The sequence below is a fragment of the Heterodontus francisci genome, chromosome 3 (genome assembly GCF_036365525.1).
Source record: "Heterodontus francisci isolate sHetFra1 chromosome 3, sHetFra1.hap1, whole genome shotgun sequence".
Lineage (NCBI taxonomy): Eukaryota > Metazoa > Chordata > Chondrichthyes > Heterodontiformes > Heterodontidae > Heterodontus > Heterodontus francisci.
This window is the reverse complement of record NC_090373.1, coordinates 32,203,229-32,222,317: the sequence shown is the minus strand read 5'-3', so window position 1 is coordinate 32,222,317 and position 19,089 is coordinate 32,203,229. Positions and strand designations below refer to the sequence as shown.

At 45.0% G+C, this 19,089-nt stretch overlaps 1 protein-coding gene across 4 annotated transcripts in view; it reads left to right on the top strand.

The window, feature by feature from the left end:
• The first annotated feature begins 15,666 nt into the window (after positions 1-15,666).
• The window catches only part of extl3 (exostosin-like glycosyltransferase 3), a 91,067-nt gene continuing 87,644 nt past the window's right edge, over positions 15,667-19,089 (top strand). For 2 of the 4 annotated variants that reach the window (XM_068020988.1, XM_068020998.1), the window contains exon 1: positions 15,668-15,863. The gene's annotated coding sequence lies outside the window, so the exon portion shown is untranslated. Of the gene's footprint in view, positions 15,864-15,957; positions 16,162-19,089 lie in introns of those variants that run through there. The other 2 variants (XM_068021014.1, XM_068021006.1) reach the window with 2 other exon arrangements.

The window sequence follows — 19,089 nt, the reverse complement described above, 5'->3', positions numbered from 1 at the left end:
GACCTGAAACGTTAACTCTGCTTCTCTCTCCACAGATGCTGCCAGATCTGCTGAGTATTTCCAGCATTTCCTGTTTGTCTTTCAGATTTCCAGCATCTGCAGTATTTTGCTTTTATTCACGATGACTCTCTACTTTCTATCTCTGAGATAATTTCATATCCATGCTGTCACTGTTCCTTTACTCCCATGGGTTTTAATTTTGCTAACAAGTCTATTATGTGGTACTTTATCCAATGTCTTTTGAAAGTCCATATACACTACATCAATTATCAACCTTCTCCATTACATCATCAAAGAAGTAATTCAAGTTAGTCAAACACAGTTTGTCTTTAACAAACCTGTTCTGGCTTTCATTTATTAGCCCATACATTTCCAAGTGCTAATTAATTTTGTCTCAGATTATTGTTGCTAAAAGTTTACCCACCAACAACATTGCGTTTACTGGTTTGTGGTTGCTGTGTTTTTCCCTCTCCCTTTTTTAGAATAGGGGTGTAACATTTGCAATCCTCCAGTACTCTGGCATCACTCCCATATCCAAAGAGGGCTGGAAGATTGTGGCCAGAGCCTCTGCTTCCTTTCACAAAGTCAACCGCTGAAAGGACTTTCAGCTGCGGTATTCATGACAATGATACTCATATTTCCACACATGTCTCTGAACTCATCATTGGCAAATTCCCCTCCATTATCAAAGTCAGAAACTTTGCAGGTGTCCCAAGTCCAGCCCCTATCCATTTCTCCATAATTTTGTCCTTACTATGTATTATTGTAGAAAGACTAAATCTGGTTGCCAGGCCAATAAAATATAGCATGAAAATATTTCTGTCTTTGTCCCATACCTTTAGATCCATGGCAACTACATTAGATTTTTTAGATTAGATTAGAGATACAGCACTGAAACAGGCCCTTCGGCCCACCGAGTCTGTGCCGAACATCAACCACCCATTTATACTAATCCTACACTAATCCCATATTGCTACCAAACATCCCCACCTGTCCCTATATTTCCCTACCACCTACCTACACTAGTGACAATTTATAATGGCCAATTTACCTATCAACCTGCAAGTCTTTTGGCTTGTGGGAGGAAACCGGAGCACCCGGAGAAAACCCACGCAGACACAGGGAGAACTTGCAAACTCCACACAGGCAGTACCTGGAATCGAACCCGGGTCCCTGGAGCTGTGAGGCTGCGGTGCTAACCACTGCGCCACTGTGCCGCCCTAATATATTTCTTTACCACCTACTTATACGAGGGGCAATTTATAATGGCCAATTAACCTATCAACCTGCAATTCTTTGGCATGTGGGAGGAAACCGGAGCACCCGGAAGAAACCCACGCAGACACAGGGAGAACTTGCAAACTCCGCACTGGCAGTACCCAGAATCGAACCCGGGTCCCTGGAGCTGTGAGGCTGCAGTGCTAACCACTGCGCCACTGTGCCGCCCATTGTTAAAGTCATATGCCAATGGAAGGCTTATAATAGAACATGGGGCCATCCTCTGAAACTTTTTACAGATTTCACAATTCTCACTAATCTTTTCTATTATCCTTGTATACGCTTCATCAACCAGACCTGCATCTTTTAGCAAGGATTTTTAATAACGTTTGACAAGTAGGGTGAGCAAATTGTTTATGTAATTTTAAGACAATTTGTTTCTTTTCTCTCTAACTCTTATCATCTGATGCCATTAATACCTGTCTAACACGCCGATGAGAAACATCACGCTTTGTAAAGGGGATACAATAATGTCCAATAATGTTAAACTGTAGATTAACTGACTTTCCAAAAATAATTGCCTATCATGCTCCATGTCAAGTTCCATTTGTGTATTTTTCATAGAAGGTTTATGAAACAGCATAAGTACCTCACTAGAAACCACATCAGTACTAATAAAATGGCTTACTCCAACTATTTTACATGGAATTTTAACTCTTTTGTGTTGTCATCACCAAACCTAAAGCAAGAGGTACTTTTATATTCCTTAGCCTTGCATCAATCATTTTAACCAATCTATCCCGCATTCTATTGAAATACAAGCACTATTTAGTACTGCAAAGTTAAAGGAGTTCAAACTACCACATTCATCATATGACTAAAACTCCTATTGACCAGTATATTTTGCTCAGATTGAACATTATCTTCACCTTTTTCCTCAGGATTCTCTTTGTTATGTGTCATATCAAGGACCATAACTCTTCACTTTGGGTAGTTCACTACATAATGATACTTTAAATCACATCTGTATCCACTATTAAATGTTCCTTGGGCACCTCTGGGATTCATTCACCCATTATTGCTGTTCCAATTTTGTCTTCTGCTGTAATATCCAGATCTGCTAAAGGAGCTTTCATGCTCGTAATGCCTGAATTTAACCCTTCCATTGTATTGATGCCTGCATCCAGTATCTGGGCTATTCCAAAATCTGGCAATCATTGAGTCTTCTATTCTTTGTGTCACCGAGGAATGTTTCATTTGCTTCATGAAGACTGAAGGAAATTATTGTTTTCCCAAGAATCCAACAGGGTCTCCTTCTCTGAGAACTGAAAACCAGTTAGAACCAGTAGCTTATCCATCTGAGACACCTTGGCAGAATTTTTTTTTGTTCATGGGATGTGGGCATTGCTGGCCAGGCCAGCATTTATTGCCCATTCTTATTTGCCCTTGAGAAGGTGGTGGTGAGCTGCCTTCTTGAACAGCTGCAATCCAGCAATTTAAACACTCGTACTGATCTAGGGATTCCCAAATTGAATTTCTTCATTCTCTTATACAATCTTAATATAGTTAATCAATCATAGTTAAAGACTATGATATATTCTTCCATGCAATGACCATCTGTTTTCCAAAATCTATCAAATTCTGACCACTCCTCATAGGCATTTAAGAGATCATTGTTCTTGTACATTTCATCCAAGAACTCTAATGGAAGATCGAAACCTTCATCACTATCCAACTAATGGGCAGCTAGCTTTCAAAACACTTTACTTCTGATTTTACTTCTTGTAGAAAGCAACAATGCCAAAGCCATACCTTGTTTCCTCTTTGGTAGGGATGTAACCCATGTCTACAAATCCACTTCATTCTTCCACTGGTCATCTGGTTCAGACTCTGAAACATTGGAGGATAATTATACCCCAATAATTTACATTTGCTTTCTGCCATTTCTGTTGTGCACACGGGAACCGGTCTGGTTGTGTGACGTCACATGAGTGGTGAGGATGAGGGATCTGCCATTTTCCACAATAGTAACTAGGATTTTAGTTTTCTGTCTGAATTTTATTTCTTAGTTTCCAGCCTTCATCTTTACGCAACCATTCTCTACTACCTGTTACATTCCAGAAAAACAGGTGGTGAAGGATAGAACTGAAGCCAATCTTTACACATTTTTATAAGCATTTACTTGCAGAGATACATGTTCCAAACGTGCACCTCCTCACCCAACCACAGTTGTGGCACAAGTAAATCTGCTATTAATGTCCACCAACTGCATAAAATTAAATACAATTAATATGCAATTAACATGGTGTTCCATACTGTGAGTGCCACACTCCCAGAGGACTCCTGCACTGTCTGCCTCTTCCTATCCTGCCAGATGGGCACCCACTTACTGTGCTCCACAACTCTCTGTACCTGTGGGAATGACCAACTTTTCAAACATAGTACCCAGGAAATTCTCAGCCTCCCATATGCCCCGCAGTGATTCGAGCCACTCCTCAAGTTCAGAAACCCTGAGCTTGAGCACCTGAAGGCATTGCCCACACACATGGGGAACAGTAGCATAGTGGTAATGTTACTGAATTAGTGATCCAGAGGCCTGGACTGAGGCTCCGGAGACATGGGGCTGAATTTTACCAGCCCCTTGATGCCGTGGGTCGCAGTGGGGGGGGGGGGTCCCCTAAAATTCTGCAGGGAGATGTCTGTGTCGACCCCTTCGTTGAGAAGGGCACGCTGCATATTACCAGCGGTGAGGGGACCTCGATGAGGCCCCCCCCCGCCTCATCTAAATATTTAAATTAACATAAATAAGATGCAAATGAACTTACCTGCTGGCAGCAGCCGTCCCATGCTGATTTTACAGCCGCCGATCACAACTCATACGCCTTTGGAGCTCCATATGGGGTTCTGAGGCGAGAAATGGGTGGGGAGCAGGGGAGGAATAAATTTTCAGGGCGGGAGGGGTGGGGGTGCGGGGAAACGTAAACCTATTGGTGTGGGGATGGTGGGAAAAGGTTGAAGGGCAAAAGTGGAGAGGCTGGGGGGGAAGTTCGTGCTTAGAGTAAAATACATTACCAACACAACAGACAGTAAACACACCATTGTGGGGGTTGGGAAAGGGCCTGCATGTTTTAACTTTTCTATTTGAAATAAAAATGTTTCATACAACTCTTTAAATCTTTAAATTTACCTGAAGGGCTTGGAGCCCTTTAAAAATTGCACCTGCGCAGTGGTGTTGGATGCCATTGTCGGGGATGCAGTGGCCGCCCCTTCTACATTATGAGGAGTGGCCATTCCACCCCCTCCATTTAAATTAGCCCCTGCACATAATATCGCGGGTGCTGTGCGGCGGCACTTCCATGTGAAAAGGCTGCCGCTCTCACAGTGCGCCGCCGCGGAGCGCAGGTGTGCTGATAAAATTCAACCCATGAATTCAAAACCCCACCACAGCAGCTGGGGGAATTTAAATTCAATTCATTACATAAATCTGGAAGGAAAAAGATATTCTCAGTAATGGTGACCATAAAACTACCAGATTGTTATTAATAAATAAACATCTGGTTCACTCATGTCCTTTAGGGTAGTAGTTCTCAAACTTTGTGTCCATGGACCACTTAGGCGGGGCAAAAGACCCCATGAACCAACTCCCAGTCTTTTGCTTTCGCCTGCAACTGCAGAAAAACCTCATCAGAATTAATGGAAGAATTGCACTGCTTTTGATGAGATACCAATGAGGTGATGTGTGGTTCCAAGCTGGACAACTTCAGTCTCAGATCGAGCTTCACGTTTAGCCACTTCCTCTTCTTTGTTTTCAGCCCCACAAGTGTTGAAAACCCGATCTTGCAGTTGTGTTTTGTAACAGTAACATAAATCTTGATTATAAAACTACATTGTTGTCGATCGCTCCTATGGCAACTCCTGTCGTGCACACGGGAATCGGTCTGGTTGTGTGACGTCACATGAGTGGTGAGGGTGAGGGATCTGGCCTTTTCTTGTGGATAGCCTCTGTAGTATAATGTACAAAAGCTCTTGCTGAGTAGACCATGTAGACCTCAAGATGTGATGTCACAAGTCTGAACCTCGTGTTGCTCAGTGTTCATATAGATACCTTAGAGATAAGACCCCTGTTAATAAACTCCTGTTTCTTTGACCCAAAGTTTACTATCCTCATTTAATACTAACAGTACACTGACAATACAATACAGCCTCAGCTGTGGCTTTGCACATCAGTGACTTGCATTTTGGACGAGCCTGCGTACCATCTCAAGGATCCTCGCAGTGGCCCACAGACCACACTTTGAGAGCCACTGCTTTAGGGAAGGAAATCTGGGGTCCTTACCAGGTCTGGCCTACATGTGACTCCTGACCCACAGTACTGGGGTTAACTTTTAACTGCCCTCTGAAATGGCCCAGCCAAACCATTCAGTTATATCAACCGCGACAGAAAAGTCAAACAATAATAAAACAGGACTGACCACCTGGCATCAAGCTAGGCATCAGATACAACAGAGGCATACCCAGCCCAGTCGACTCTGCTAAGTCCTCCTCACTAACATCTGAGGACTTGTGTCAAAATTGGGAGAGCTGTCCCACAGATGAGTCAAGGAACAGTCTGACATAGTCATACTCACAGAATCATACTTTACAGCCAATGTCCCAGACTCCTCCAACACCAGCCCTGGGTATGTCCTGTCACACTGGCAGGACAGACTGACCAGAGGTGGCAGCACAGTGGTATGCAACTGTCAGGGAGTGGCCTGGGAGTCTTCGACATTGACTCCAAAACCCATGAAATCTCGTGGCATCAAGTCAAACATGGGCAAAGAAACCTCCTGCTGATTGCCAACTACCAACCACCCCCCAACCCCACCCCCAACTGATGAATCAGTACTCCTCCACGTTGAACACCACTTGGAAGAGGCACTGAGGATAGCAAGGACACAGAATGTATTCTAGATGGGGGATTTCAAAAATTATCACCAAGACTGGCTCGGTAGTTTAGAGATACATCACTGAAACAGGCCCTTCGGCCCACCGAGTCTGTGCCGACCACCCATTTATACTAATCCTATACTAATTCCATATTCCTACCACATCCCCACCTGACCCTATATTTCCCTACCACCTACCTATACTAGGGGCAATTTATAATAGCCAATTTACCTACCAACCTGCAAGTCTTTGGCGTGTGGGAGGAAACTGGAGCACCCGGAGGAAACCCACGCAGACACAGGGAGAACTTGCAAACTCCACACAGGCAGTACCCAGAATTGAACCCGGGTCACTGAAGCTGTGAGACTGTGGTGCTAACCACTGCGTCACTGTGCCAACCTAACTGATCGAGCTGTCCTGAAGGATATACCTGCCAGACTGTGCCTCTGGTAGGTGGTGACGGAACCAAAATGAGGGAAACAGTTACTGGACCTTGTCCTCACCAATCTACCTGCCACAGATGCATCTTTCCATGAAAGTATTGGTAGGAGCCACCACCTTGTGGAGCCAAGATCCATCTTCAAACTGAGGAAACCCTCCATTGTGTTGTGTGGCATGACCACCATGCTAAGTGGGATACATTCAGATCAGATCTAGCAGCTCAAAACTGGGCAGCTATGAGAGGCAGCAGAATTGTATTCCACCACAATTTGTAACCACATGGCCTGGAATATCACTTACTCTACCATCGCCATCAAGCCAAGGGACCAACCCTGGCTCAATGAAGAGTGTAGGAGAGTATGCCAGAAGCAGCATCAAGCATACCTAAAAATGATCATCCACTCGGCACTTCTGGCTGAAGATGGTTGCAAACACCTCAGCTTTGTCTTTTGCACTGACTAGTGAAGCCACAACACAGGAGTACAAGCATGCTAAATAACGGAAGCAGTTTGCCAAAGACAGAGCTAAGCGATCCCACAACCAACAGATCAGATCATAGCTCTGCAGTCCTCCACATCAGGTCTTGAATAGTGGACAAATAAACAACTAACGAGAAGAGGCTTCATGAACATTCCTATCCTGAATGATAGCCGAGCCTAGCACGTCAGTGCAAAAAACAAGGCTGAAGCTTTTGCAATCATCTTCACCCCGTAGTGCCGAATGGATGATCCATCTCTGCCCCTTCCTGAGGTCCCCAGCATCACAGATGACAGTCTGCAGCCAATTCGATTCACTCCACATGATACAAGAAATGGCTGAGTGCACTGGACACTGCAAAGGCTATGAGCTCTTGATAACATCATGGCTTGTGTTCCAGAATTAGCCATGCCCCAAGCTTCAACACTGGCATCTAAACAATAATCTGGAAAATTGCCCAGGTATGTCCTGTCCACAAAAAGCAGGTCAAAACCAATCCAGCCAATCACTGCCTCGTCAGTCTGTTCTCGATCATCAACAAAGCGATGGAAGATGTCGTCAACAGTGCTATCAAATGTCACTTCCTCAGCAATAAGCTGCCCACCGATCCTAAGTTTGCATTCTGCCAGGGGCACTTGACCCCAGACCTCATTACAGACTTGGTTGGATGGGCTTCTGTTCTGGGAATGCTTCCATTCATTGTGTACATCATTGGCCACTCAGCCCCTCTTCGGTCCAATGCTAGGAGCCTCAAAATCTAGCCCTGCAAAGGAGCATAATCAGACAAAAATTGACAACAAGCCAAAGGAGGAAACATTAGGAGGGGGTCAAAGAGATAGCTTTGAAGGAGGGTCTTAAAGGAGGAAAGAGAAATGGAGAGTTGAGGGAGAGAGTTCCAAATCTTAGGTCCTATATGGCTGAAGGGACAGCCACCAATGGTGCAGTACAAGGAAGTGGGCCAGAGATGGAGGAGCACAGAGGTTGTGGATGGTTGTAGGGCTGAAGGAGGTTACAGAGATAGGGAGGGATGAGGCAGTGGAGGGATTTATACACAAGGATGAGAATTTAAAATATTAGGCCAGCACAGGGGTGATGGGTGAGCAAGAGTTGGTGCGAGTTGGGATCCATGCAGCAGAATTCACTTGTTTCAAACTATTATTGCCACAACATGACCAAATACTTGTTAAAAGCGGTTTAAACAGCAACTGAAAATAAAGTCTTACATTGTTTTGAAAATTGAGCCCTGTGTGGGCTGGCCACACTAGTTAAATGTGGGAGGCTTCCACAAAGGACAATTGTGCCTCCTTTCAATTACTTCAAGGGCTTCCATTACTCCTGCAGTGTGGTAAAAGATTAAAGTAATTAGTCAAAATACAATAATTAAATTAAGCTTTTATAGAAGCCTTCTTGTGTACTGGATTAGCTGTTCTCAATGGGAGCAGCAGTGGAACAATTACAATTATCTTCAGCAGCACAGAGCACCTATTTAGAGTTCCTGCTTCTCACTGCTATCCAGCGAGACTCTCGATCTATATGGAGGTTAAGCAAACTATGGCGGTGAAACAGTCTGCCCACGCTCAATCATTCACTTTAAAATTCACATCTTTGTTATCAAAACCCTCCACGGCCTTGGTCATCCCTACCTGTAACTTCCTCCAGCTCTTCAGCCCTCCAAGATCTCTGCACTTTTCTAATTCTGGGCTCTTGGGCATTCCTGATTTTAATCGCTCCACCACTTGTGTCTATGCCTTCAGCTGCCATCCAGTTACTTGTGGACAAATTGCATTAACACACAGTCCTGTTCAAAGTTCTGCTTTGTATTGTGGACCTGTATTTCCCAATGGGAATTCTTCTATTATGCAATGAGGAAGAGGATGATATGGATGAGGCTAGGTTGAAGGATCTTCGAATGGAATCAGAGAACATATTGTTTCCCTATCTGCTCATGTGGCTAGTTGACTCCTCTCCTTTGTCTTTGTCAGCCATATACATAGAAACCATCTCCACTGCTTCCATCGATGCTCCCTAATTATAGACGTTTTGAAGCCTGGACAATCGGGACCAGAGTCTCCATGCTCCTCAGCCAAGGGGTGGATTGTTTCTCCCCTCTCCGTGAAGGACTGGTACTCTCTTGCTCTCTTCCACTCCCAGGTCCTCGACTCACCAGTGCTCAGTGCTTCACCCGGTGGCAGCTTTTATGCCTCACTAGCTACTTCCTCTTGAGTGGGTGTCTCTTGGCTGGTGTATGTCTAAGTTAGATACCACGATGCAACTGGTATCAGAGGAAGCGGTTGTGTGATTCCTGCAGCAAATTCCCCAGTGGAAGTGCCTGAGTGATGATCATCATGCCCTTTGCAGAAGCGAGGTCCCCTGATACCCAAATGCTGATAAAGAGTATGATTGGTAAGGAGCTGAGTGGAGGCTTTATTGATGGTAGAGGATATGTTTTGGCAATAGTGCCTCAACTTACCTTGGCCATCCTTGTGAGATCATTCAACCTCTATCTGTCTGAATGGCAGTTCTTGGAGTGGTGTGAGTTGCACTGACTGCTTCATCCACCTCCCTTCACACTCGCTTATGAGACTTCCTTCAGTATCCAAAAATCTGCTTCTTATGGTTATCACTTCACCACCAACATCATTCCTACTTTACTCTGGTACACTATTTATCGAACCCAAACTGATATTATCCTTTATTATGGCTTTATTTACCTACACTCACACTATCAGGGAATTATGTATGTGGACCCCAGGGTCTCTCTATTCATCCACACCCTTCAATGTCTTTTTTTTGAAGATGTCTCAAAAACAAAGTGTCATGGATTGAATTATTTGATGTCTTGATGATGCCTCTGGGTTATAGCATCCCTGAAAATCCTTTGTTAGTTCTAGTGGGTCAAATATGCACAATTAATTTAATATTGAGCATCAAATTATTCACTGTGGAAACAACTCTACATCCTTAGAAATCAAACACACCCCTGATGTTCTGTAAGTCACTATAGTCGTTTGTAGAGAATGCAACACATGAAGAACAAAACATTGGTGTAATGTGTTGGTGCATCAACATACAGAACAGGGGAATTAGTGCTTGGTCTCTGCACACACAGTTCTTGATTCAATGAACTGTCTCCCTCCCTTCCCATTGTGGATAACTCACTCCAGAGACTTGAATACAAAATCTAGACTGACCCTCCTGGTGCAGTACTGAGGGAGTGCTGCACTGTCGCAGGTCCCATCTTTCAGATGAGGTGTTAAAACAAGGCCCTGTCTGTGCTTTCAGATGAATGTAAAAGATCCCTCAGCACTATTTTGAAGAACAGCAGGGAGTTCTCCCTGTTGTCCAGGCCAACAAATTATTCCTCAGCTCACATCACTTAAAAAAAAGATTGTGTCGACATTATCACATTGCTGTAGGTGGGAACTTGCTGTATTTAAATTAGATGCTACCTTTCCTACATTACAACAGTGACTACGCTTCAAAACAGTCTTGACTTGGCTGTATAGCTCTTTGGGACATTCTGAGGGCATGAAAGGTGCTATGTAAAAGCAAGTCTTTATTTTCTTTTGACTTGCCCTATGCTTAATGTTTCCCCAAGGCTGTTAATTGAGATTGACCCATGCTTTTATATCCAATGGAAAGTGGTGCTTAAAATCCAAACGAATAGTGCCCCAACACCAAGGGTATATTTTGCTTTCTGTTTTCCTGATGCCAGAGGCTGGATTTTTATTATGGAGGCGGGAAACAGGAACGAGTGTTGTTTTGGGTCAGAAACTAATTCAAATTCACATTTTCAAACGTGTAAGCCCTTAATTGGAATGGAAATGGGTTTCCTGTCCTTGTAGAGCCAATGGGACCGGGAATGGAGGTGAGTCAGATGAAGTGTGGGACTCATGGTGATTTCCACAGCAGCCATCACTGAAGCCACTGGTTGTCGTGAGAAAGAGATCTGCCTTTCTCTGCACCAGAGGGAAGTGAGATGTCACAGGGGAGCTGGAGGCCTGGCACTAGGGCCAGGGCAGACCCCCGCTTCATTGATGCCCACCTGGATGTAATGCTGGAGGCCATGAGGGAGAGAATGGAGGTCCTCTTCCCAGAGGATTGCAGGAGGAGGCAATCTGTTTACTGTTATCCCCCTCCATCTCCACTTCCTCCTCCTCTCTTACCTCCTGCTCCTCCCCTGCTGAGATGTCTCCTTCCAGGGCCTCACTGTCCTCAAGCTCCACACCTCTCTGGAGGGCCATGTTATGGAGAGTGCAGGTCAATGGTAGGCCTGCTGAGCAGGTGGCATTGGTTGTATTGTCTCTGTGCCTCCGTTTGGGGCTCCTGTAGAGGGATCAGTAATCATCTCTTCAAGGGATTTCCTTTATCCCTTTGGATCCATCCAGGCACTTTGGGGGATGGAGTCAAGTACCAAGGCAGCCTAGGCAGGTGGAGGATGTAGGAGTCATGGCAGGAAAGTAAACACACGCAAGAAGCTCTTGTTGTGGTTGCAGTCCAGTTTGACATTGAGGGAATGGAAGCCCTTCCTGTTGATGGATCTCACTGGCAGATTGCTGGGTGCTTTGATGGTCACATGGGTTCAATCAATGATTGGGGGAATCCAGCAATGGAGGCTGAATCCTGGCGCAGGCCCATATGTGTCAAAGTGGGCGTAGTCCCCTGCCGTCCTGAATGTGGTTTCCATGACCTGCCTGATGGCCTGATGAACTGCCGGCTGCAAGGTGCCACGTAAATCCACAGCTGATCCCTGGAAAGACCCAGTCGCATAGAAATGCAGGATGACGGTGATCTTGACAGCTGCAGGTAGGGCACTGCCATGTGGGCCGTGAGGCCTCAGGTCATTGTGGATCAGAGCACACAGGACTGAGACCATCTGCCTGGATAGGTGCAGCCTCCTACAGCACTGGTGCTCTGTCATTTGCAGGTAGCTGTGCACCCGATGTCTTAGGTAGCGCCTGAGGCTACAAGAGCAGGTCAGAGGGTGGGTCACCTGCAGCTACTAACTCACCTCCTGTCTCCCCAAAGCCTATCCGCCATCTACAAGGCACAAATCAGGAGTGTAATGGAATACGCTCCACTTGCTTGGATGAGTGCAGCTCCAACAATACTCGACACCATTCAAGACAAAGCAACCTGCTTGATTGGCACCTCATCCACTATCATAAACATTCATTCCCTCCACCACTGGTGCACCATGACTGCAGTGTGTACCATCTACTGCGGCAATCGGCCAGGCTTCTTCGGCGCCACCTTCCCACAACCTCTACCACCTAGCAGCACAAGGACAACAGGCACATGGGAACATCACCACCTGCAAATTTCCCTCCAAGTCACACACCATCCTGACTTGGAACCATATCGCCTTTCCTTCACTGTCACTGGGTCAAATACCTGGAACTCCCTTCATAGCAGCACTGTGGGTATTCCTACACCACATGGACAGCAACGGTTCAAGAAGGCAGTTCACTACCATCTTCTCAAATTAGTGTAGGATTAGTATAAATGGGTGGTTGATGGTCGGCACAGACTCGGTGGGCCGAAGGGCCTGTTTCAGTGCTGTATATCTAAATAAAAAAAAAAATATTCTCAAGGTTGATTAGGAATGGGCAATAAATGCTGGCCTTGCCAGCGATGCTCACATCCCATGAATGAATAAGAAAAAAAGAATGCGTGAGACAAGCAAAGAGGCAGCTGATTTTGTCTCTCTCTGACAGTAGCACCATAGGAAATCAAACTAGTATTATTGAAAAGAGGCGATTCCATGCAGAAGTACCTGAATAAAATGGACCAGTCGGTTTTAGGAAATACCATCAAAAGAATTTTAAGAGATGTAATGGTTGAACACCTGTAGCTGCGAAATTTGACAACAACACAAGAACAGGAGTAGACCATTTAACCCTTGCACCTGTTCTGCTGCCACTCAAACAGATCTGTGAGCTAATTCCATATACCTACATTGGTAAAGTAGAACCAGAAAAAGGAAAGTGACAAAAATGAAGCTCATATTATTATAAGAAGCAATATTATTATATAGTACCGTACTCTTTGAACACCATTTGATAATTCGATGCAGTACAGATACTGTGAGGAATTTTAACATGGGTGAGCGGATGGGATTGGGTGCAGGTTGGGGGGTTAAAAGGGCAAAAGTTCTAAGCATCTCAGGAAGCTGGCTGGACTGGACTGGATGCCTCAGATGTAGCTGAGGATGGCCGGGTTTCCCAGGCCTCTGGAAACCCAGCAGCTGCAGCAAGGTACGGACAGCCTCAGGGAGTAGATAAATGCCTTCAGAGCTGTCCATCTGGGCCATGTGGAGTGGGAGTGCTTCCTCCCAGTCCTTCCAAGCTCCCCTACCATCAGACCCATACAATCCACCCCACTCCGGACCGGATATTGTATCACCCCCACCCACCAGGGGTTGAGGATTGACACCACCCCCTCCACCCACCCCCCCCCCCCCCCCCCCCCCCGGGGATTGGACCTCTTCCTTGGGATCAGGGGTCGGATATACCCTGGTGCTGTGGCCTCCTCTGGAGAGCTTCTCACCCGGCTGGAAGCGAAGCCTATCAATCAGGCTGACTTCCAGATGGGGAACCTGTCATGGACCAAAAATCACTGCTGTGGAGTTTTAACAGTGACATGTGGGGAAACTGAAACTTCTGGGTTTCCTGTGTGTTGCTCAACCCACCTCCACCCTGCTCCCAGTGCATTGGCAAGTACAATAACTTCAAACAGTACTTAACTGGCTGTAAAGCACTTTGGGACATGATGAGGTTGCGAAAGGCGCAATATAAATGCAAGTCTTTCTTTTGTTCTACTGACTGTTAAGCTTGTCTATCAGTTTGTGCATTGGTCCCATCCTTCCAGCACATAAAGGGAATCAAATTGACAAGATCAGCCAATATAGAGGTCTTTATGAACTGGTTTGATAGGGTAGACATGGAGACGAAGACCTGTGGGGAATCCAAAATTAGGGCCATAAATATATGATCGTCACTAATAAATCCAATGGGTATTTCAGGAGAAACTTCTTACCTCATAGAGTGATGAGAATGTGGAACTTGCTATCACAATGAGTGGTTGAGGTGAACAGTATGGAGGTATTTAAGGGGAAGCTGGATTAGCACATTACAACAACGTGTAGTAATATAGCATTTTTAACACAATAAAATGTTCCAAGGTATGTTACAGGAGCATAATTGGACACAATCCTGTGTTCAAAATCACGAGGAACATAGGAGCAGAACTAGGCCATTCAGCCCATCGAGCCTGCTCCCTCATTCAATATGATCATGGCTGATCATCCACTTCAATGACTTTTTCCCACAATATCCCCATATCCCTTTATATCATTGGTATTTAGAAATCTGTCAATCTCTACTTTAAACACAATGATTGAGCTTCCACAGCCCTCTGGGGTAGAGAATTCCAAAGATTCACAACCCTCTGAGTAAAGAAATTTCTCCTCATCTCTGTCCTAAGTGCCTTCCCCCTTAGCTTGAAATTGTGTCCCCTGATTCTAGACTCCCTAACCAGGGGAAACATCTTACCTGTATCTACCTTGTCTATCCCTTTAAGTACTTTATAGGTCTCAATGAGATCACCTCTCATTCTTCGAAACTCTAGAGAATACAAGCCCAGTTTCCCCAGTCTCTCTTCATAGGACAGTCTCACCATCCCAGGAACAAGTCTGGTGAACCTTCGTTGCACTCCCTTTATTGCAATAATATCCTTCCTAAGGCAAGGGGACCAAAACTGCACACAGTATTCCAGGTGCAGTCTAACAAATTGAAGCAAGATGTCACTACTCCTGTACTCAAATCCTCTTGTGATAAAAGCTAACATACTGTCGTGAAGACCCCCTCCCCACCTGTAACACATACCATTAGCCTTCCTAATTGCTTGCTGTACCTGCATGTTAACTTTCAGTGACTTATTGATAAGGACACCCAGGTCCCTTTGTACAGGGGTCTGGACAGAATAGATAGGGAGAAACTATTCCCAGTGGCAGAAGGGCCAAGAGCCAGAGGAGGATTTAGGGTGAATGGCAAAAGAAGCAATGGCGACATGAGGGAAAATATTTTTTACACAGCCTGTGGTTAGCATCTGGAGTGCACTGTCTGAGAGTGTAGTGGAGGCAGATTCAATCATGGCTTTCGAAAGGGAATTGGATAATTATCTTTAAAGAAAAAAAATTTGCAGGGCTATGGGGTAAAGGATGGGGGAGTGGGATTAGCTGAGTTGTTCTTGCAGAGAGCCAGCACGTACACGACGGGTGGGATGACCTCCTTCTATGCTGTAACCATTCTATGATTCTATGAATTCAACATAGAGATACATAGCTCGAGGGAGAAAGTAACATAATTATAGAATCATAGAGGATACGCTGGTAGGGTTGGATGAAGTAAGACGACAGGCGGTTCGTGTGGACCAGTTGGGCCGAATGGCCTGTATCTGTGTTGTACACAATGTGTAATTCTTTGTAACAGCAGGTAGCTGTGGGGTTGCAGTCAAATATAAGGGCGGGCGTGCTATGAGTTACGGTAAGGCTGCTGTTGCCAGCGTGGCCAGCAGGAGGCGGGAGGCCGCTGCTCCCACAATGCTGCTGCGCCCTGTTTGGGAGAGCGGCTTGTACAATGCGGTGGGGCTGAGTGCTCAGTGTGGTCGCTTCAGTCACTCATCCTATGTGTGTACTATTTTCACATTTTTAAAAGCAGTTTCAATTTTGCATTAAGAGACGATATACATGTAGGAAAGGAAGAGGCGTCTTCAAAAAGCAGCGCGCCCCAGATCACGTAAGACATTTTCTTTTTCTGTATCTAAGGATTTTTTGTGTGTGTGTTGTTGAAGCTAGGCTGTGAGTGAGTGAGTGTGTGAGAGAGCGCCGTGTACTGCTGCCCGGGCACACAGGCCTGTGTGGGAGCTGCCAGCAAGCGCTGGAAGTGGCTACATCGGGATCCTTTTGCGGCTACATGCCCGATACAGTGTTGCACCGAGGCTTGCTGCTGTAGCGAGGCAGCTCCTCCATTGCCTGGAAAATGCCTCCGCTCCTGCTGTCCTACCGGCTTGGGGCCTGGGCACTCTCAGCTCCAGGTAAGCTTGCAGTGCGTGCTTTGTGTGTGCGTGTGTTTTTTTTTGTAATGTAGTATCAGTTGTGGTAAAAATCACTTCTTGGATTGTTTTCCAGAATCGGTTTGCGTTAAGGTTTTTTAAAAAATGTAAGTTTGAAGTTTAGACCATAGCCGACACAGCGACTCCAGTACTCGGTGTTTCCCTTCATTGACTGCTGGTTTGCTTTGCCTATGTAGATGATCACTTCAGGGCTGGAGTTTTCTGTTGGTTAACTGTGGCGATATAGGCGATGCACCTCACACTGAAAGTGCATTAATCAATGTGCCGAAACCCCCTCCACCCTTCAAATACCGACTAAAACAGCATGACTTAAAAGTTGGTAGCAGCTAACTGTTTTATGCTGGGTAAGGTCATTGCTGATCAACTCGTGCAGCGATCTAGTCAAAAGTAAATATTTTGCTTAATGCCAACCCTTGGAATCGGTGAGTTGAACGAACGGGATCGCGTGTAACAATCAGCACAACATAAAGGGTCATACAGAGCGGTTTATTTTAGTAAGAGTACATTCCTGGAGTATAGGGAACAGTTCTGATCTCCATATTTACATCAAAGGATAGAGGGGCACTGGAGAGGGTGCAAATTTTTTTTTGCAAGGATGTTAATGGAACTGCGAGGCTCTAACTATCAAAAAAAGACTGAACAGACTGGGGCTCTTCTCTCTAAAGACTTCGGGGGGTGACCCGATTCAGGTCTGTAAAATTATGAAGGGGTTTGAAAAGGTAGATGTAGAGATGTTTCTGCTTGTGGGGGAGACCTATACTAGGGGCCATCAATGTAAGATAGTCAGTAATAAATCCAATAAGGAATTCAGGAGTGTTAGAGAAAATCCAGATTGTGCCCAATTGTTGAACAAATTCTCCGGACTCAGACGTTGAGAATCAAACCCTTTATTGCATGATATCATGGGGGAGCACACCTTACCTAAATGCGGTCCAGCGCTACTCCCAAAGAGCTACAGATCGCCGTGGACTTATATAGTATAAAAAAGGCAGAGCTAACCGTTTCACAATTAGATAAGCACCCACAAGACTGCCTACGTAACGGTGCACCATGCAGGGTCCGAGGTCAGCGAAACATCAGTTTCAACAATAACAAGCTACCTCCTTAATTCAATGCCCACTCCAGACACCATATCTGGCCGTAATGTCTGATTGTGGTTAGCTGCTCTGTCTACAATTTATGACCATTGGTTGTGGTTAGATTAGCTACAAGCTGTGTCCTGCTTTTCTGCTTTTACAAAGTTATGTAATAATTAGCAAAGCTCAGAAAATTTCTCCAACAAGGAGAAACTTATTTCACCAGAGAGTTGTGAGAATATGAAACTCGCTAGCAGAAGGAGTAATAGAGGCGAATAGCATAGATGTCTTTAATAGGAAGCTAGATAAGCACATTAGAGATGAAGGAACAGAAGGATGCTGATAGGTGAAAGGCAGCTGATGAACACTGGTTCAGTTGAGTGGAATGACCTGTTTCGGTGTTGTAAATAAGGTTAGCATCTCAGAATCCCTCCCACATAGTTGCCCACAATTGTTCTCTGTCACTGGAAGCCTTACTATCACTGCTGCCCTGGAGTTAAGTTCTCAAAAGCATCTGTAACAGTAGTGGAATCATTGAAGAATAGTTGCATTTATACAGGGCCTTTCCAGGATGTCCCAAAGCATTTTGCAGCCAATTAAGTACCTTTGTGGTGTAACCACTAATGTTATGTAGGAAACACGACAACCATTGTGTGCAGAGTAAGGTCTCACAAACAGTGATGTGATAAATCATAGACTGGTTACAGCACAGAAGGAGGCCCAACCTGTCTATGCCAGCTCTCGACAAGAGAAACTCAGCTAGTCCCACTCCCCTATCCTTTCCCATAGCCCTGAAAATCTTTTTCCTTTGGGTGCTTATCCAATTCCCTTTTGAAAGCCACGATTGAATCTGTCCTCACCATACTCTCAGGCAGTGCATTCCAGATTCTAACTACCTGCTACGTTTATTTAAATAAAAGCTTATCCTCTGTCGCCATTGTTTCTTTTGCCAATCACCTTAAATCGGTGCCCTCTGGTTCTCGATTCTTCTGCCAATGGGAACAGTTTCTCTCTATCTACACTCCTCTATCAAATCTCCTCTCAACCTTCTGTTCTTTAAGGAGAACAATCCCAGCTTCTCCAGTCTATCCACATAACTGAAGTCCCTCATCCCTGGAAGCATTCCCGTAAATCTTTTCTGCATCCTCTCTAATGCCTTCGCATCCTTCCTGAAGTGTGTTGCCCAGAATTGGACACACTACTGCAGTTGAGGCCAAACCAGTGTTTTATAAAGGTTCACTATAACTTCCATGCTTTTATGCTCTATACCTCTATTTATAAAGCCCAGGATCCCGTATGTCTTTTTAAACACTTTCTTAATCTGCCCTGCCACCTTCAACAGTTTGTGCAATTATAAATGCCAGATCTCTGTTCCTGCATCCCCCTTTAGAATTGTACCCTTTAGTTTATATTGCCACTTCTCATTCTTCCTACTAAAATACATCACTTCACACTTCTGTGCATTAAATTTCATCTGCCACATATCCACCCATTCCAGAGCCTGTTTTTGTGCTCCTGAAGTCCATCACTTTCCTCCTCAGTTCACAATACTTCCAAATTTTGTGTTATCTGCAAATTTTGAAATTGTGCCTTGTACACCCTAGTCTAGGCCATTAATATATATCAAGAAAAGCAGTCGTCCCAGTACCGACCTGCAAGGAACCCCTCTGTACCTTGCTCTAGTCCGAAAACAACCATTCACACTAACTCTCTGTTTCCTGTCACTCAGCCAACTTTGTATCCATGCTGTCACTTTCCCTTTTATTTCATGGGCTTTAACTTTGCTGGTAAGCCCATTATGTGGCAGTTTATC